The following is a 4141-nucleotide window of genomic DNA, read 5'->3' on the forward strand; positions in this document are numbered from 1 at the left end:
CCGCCCATGAATAAAACTCTTACCACTTGAAAGGGCGGGGCATAGAGTTTCAAATGATAACCGCTAGATGCCTCTCCCAGCGCACAAACAGCCCCTAGCCTCAGTCATTCGCAAGACACACTTCCTCAACGTTGGATAGGTCGCACAGAACCCCAAGACTTGGCGCTACACTCTTGGCCCCCAAGATCCCCAGACATCACCACACCCTGCGACTTTTTATTGTGGGGATACGTCAAAGAACGTGTTTTTGTGCCACCATTAGCGACTAATCTGGATGACCTCATAAACAGAATCACGGCAGCGGTGACTTCAGTGGCAGAAGACGACACTTTGAGAGGCGTTTGGGACAAATTCAACTATCGTCTAGATGTTGTCCGTACAGCAGGTGGAGGGCACATAGAGCATTTATACAACTTCTTGTGTAATTGTAACATGTAACATGTTGCCATCGTGAAATATACTGCTTCGAAATTGGGTCCATCTAGCCCTTTGTCAATCCATCGCAGGATCGCGAGTAAATCGTGGCTTACGGAGGCCTTCATCCAGCAGTGGATTAACCACGGCCGATGTTGACAATGACATGTTCAGCATTTTTTATGGATCACTTTCTGACTAAACTTGAAAGCGTTAATGCATTAGCCCGGTCCGTCTGTGACCTGACGTCACGACACCTCTCCACGATCCGATATGAACCAGCTGTCGGTGTGAAGCTGTGTCGATCTGAACGTCACCTTAACTCAGTCGCCAATCTGCCCACACTGCCACTACCATCAGCTTCGAGCGGCGTTCTTCATGGCAAGGCCACCGTGGGCTACTGACGGGCCCTGATGGCCTTTAGTGCGGCCGCTGGCTTGCAGGCAGCCGACAATACACAAGAGATGTGAAAACACCCCCACATCATCATCATCATCGTGCTGCTGTCAAACCCAGCAATGGTTTTAGATGTGTGACAGCCCTCACACTGACGATGTCTTATCGGCGTAAGTGCCCCCCCTCCCCTCTGAAAATGAGTGAAGAACACTGGACAGTGGCGAGGCGTTAACTACCTCGTCTGGTATACAGGAGGTCATGGATTCGATCCCGATCCCAACGCCTGTATATTGGGAGTTTGCGTGTCTCTCTCCCCGTGGCAGCGTTGATTTTTCTTTGGTCCTCCGACTTTTTCCTTTCCACATTAAGAAACACACGTTTAGAGTATCTGGCTGCTATAAATGTCCACATGATAAGCCACTTCGTTGAGCTATCATTTGTGGCCAGGTCGCTTCGGAAAACGAGCTATATAGTTCAGTGGGCCATACATGGTAAAATAAAAAATAAAATTTTGTTTTAAATAGATGGGGGCCATACAGACACTCAGAAAGGGGAGGAGGCGGGTGATGACCCGGTCAATGCTAAACAAACTTTAAAACAAATTCCAGACACTTACACAGAATGAGTAATGATACAGTCTGCGTTTGTCTACAGTGTAATCTGCTCTAGCTCTCGCTCCCCTTTCCTGGACAAATGTGTAATTGTTATCATTATCACCACCACGATGTAAAGGCTGCGATGCCCCATCGATAAGTTGCACAAACGCTCGCGTTTTGTAAAGCCTCCAACTACTGCAGACGGTTCGTATATAAATCAGAAGAAACTTGCAAATTATGAGGACACCTCCGCATGTCTGTGGGTGTGATCGGTTATGACAACGTATGTTTAATATTGTAGAAAGAATTATCTGACTTGGCGAGATGTTAACTCACTCGTCTGGTATGCAGGAGGGCGTGGGTTCGATCCTAACCTCGTTGCATAATTGGAGCATGCGTCTCTTTCGCTGCTAGAAAATTCCACGTGATAAGCCCACTTCGTTGAGCTGTCATTTGTGATAGCCAGGTCGCTTCTGAAAAAGAGATTCACAGCTCAGTGGACATTACATGGTAACATTTTTTTAAAATAGTTTAGCATTGATTTGGTTCTTTCGGTAAAGTCACATAGATAGATTGTGTTTTATTTAATTTTCTTTCGTTATTTTTTCTATCTACGCGACTTTACCGAAAGAACCAGAGAGTAATAGTTTGGTAATTCTAGATTTGAAGCTTTCGTGACTGCAATGATTCATACTCTTAGTTCTTTCGGTAAAGTCACGTAGGTAAAAAAATGAAATTAAAATTAATAAAAATAAAATAATAAAATCACGACGTTTCGGAGGCAACACATGTCTCCGTCAATCAGGTGGGACCATCACAGCCAGATTTGATGCAGCAAATCTGGCTGTGACGGTCCCACCTGAAACGTCGTGACTTTATTATTTTATTTTTATTAATTTTAATTTCATTTTTTTTACCTACGTGACTTTACCGAAAGAACCAGAGAGTAATAGTTTGGTAGTTTACATTTAGGTGGGATGCTTGGCCCTCTCCAGTCCTCCTGATGCTACTGGGCTGGATCCACTCCCATGTCTTCCACTCTCTCGAGCACTCCACCCCCCAACCACCCTCCCATATCCCCATCCTCAGACAGGGCTTAGGAAGGAAGCTCGTGTGAGCAGGGTTGTCCTCGTGTCCTGGATACAACCGGGCCAAGTGGCTTCCAGCCGCAGGCCTTGCGGCGCACAGGAAGTGGCACCGCGGCTCGGGTTCAAATGTCAAATGCACAACAGTGCTGCCTTCCTGTTGTTGTTGGGGGCGGGCAGGCGGGAGGGCAGCACTTGCCCCAACAAGTCTGTTAAGGCTATACGGGGTATCTTTAGCTTTGTTATGGGGAGCGGTGGTGCAGTGGTTAGCGTGCTGCGTTACGAACCCGGTTCATTTCAGGCCAACACCGGTGACGAATATCTGAACCAGTGCTGGGACTCCCCAAGGTCAACTCAGCCTTAAATTAGACAAATGCGGCCGAGCGTGGGGCTGGCCACCGAACCCCCTCGATGGAGAGAGAGAAACTTCATAGGTGCTGCTCGCTAACAGCACTTGCCCCAAAAATGATGTTAAAACGATAAGGGGATCTTCTGTTTTGAAGGGAAGTGATGTACGTACGCAAAGAGAGCTCACACGTGGCAAATGAGAATTTTGAAATTGAGTGCGTAGGGCACTTTGTTTTGGCCTTGTAGTGAGCACGATGGGTCTTGTTTTGAGATTTCGCTTGAACTAGAGTTCAAGTCACCTTTGGAGTTTTGGGTCAAAGATCACTCCTCGGTTGTTTACAATTCCAATGGGTAAAATGTACTCAACTTGCATGAATTATATTTTTGTAACGCATTAATTTTAGTTATTGGGGTCCTGAATGCATTATTAATGTGTGTATGTTGAACTTCTTTTGCACCGTACGTAGTCAACCGTGTTAATGGGAGGTGCGGGGAAAGCACAACAAACTAAACCCAAAAAGCAGTTCTCAAGAAATTAGTTTCCCATCGAGTACATCCCTATATGCACGTAAACAAACATCTGGAGCGAGATATGTTTCTAAACAAGAATGCTTTCAAATATCTATCCATCTTATTGATCTTGCGAAACAATTTTTTTATGAAATGAACATCAGTAAACATTTTTTTAAAAAGGGGTTCTAGTAAAACGTAGTGCGCGTTTCGTTGTGCGTTCGTCCGTAAATTGGCCGTGTCCTTGTTTTCTTTGTAACGGGCGCCGCGGTGTTAACTACCTCGTCTGGTTTACAGGACGTCGTGGGCACGATCCCGACCCTGACGACGCCTGCTGTATATTTGAAGTTTGCGCATTTCTCTGCCCGTGTTCGCGTCGATTTTTCTCAGGAACCTCCGGTTCCCCCCCCCCCCCCCCCACACATTTCGAATCAACATCACGCGTTTAGAGAATGTGGCCGCTGTAAAGTTTCACGTGATAAGCCACATGGTTGAGCTATAATTTGTCGCTTCTGAAAAGGCGCTGCATAGCTCAGTGAGCCTTACCTGGTAAAATAAAAAAAAATAGTTTCGTTTATAATGAGACGCGGCTGAACAGTTCCTGTATGCTCGTCGGGTTGGTGGTGATGTCGTTACACAGAACCTTGAGGGCGAGGAGGAAGAGTGACAACACCGCCGCAGAGACAGAGAGCGCGAGAGATACCAACACGAGCGGGAGAAGAAAATTGGAGCGTGCAAGCGAGAAGTTGGGGTGGGTGGGGGGGGGTCCGGTGGGTTGGGCTGGGGGTGCCA

This window comes from Lampetra planeri, chromosome 39, assembly GCF_965212315.1.
Source record: "Lampetra planeri chromosome 39, kcLamPlan1.2.h2, whole genome shotgun sequence".
NCBI lineage: Eukaryota > Metazoa > Chordata > Hyperoartia > Petromyzontiformes > Petromyzontidae > Lampetra > Lampetra planeri.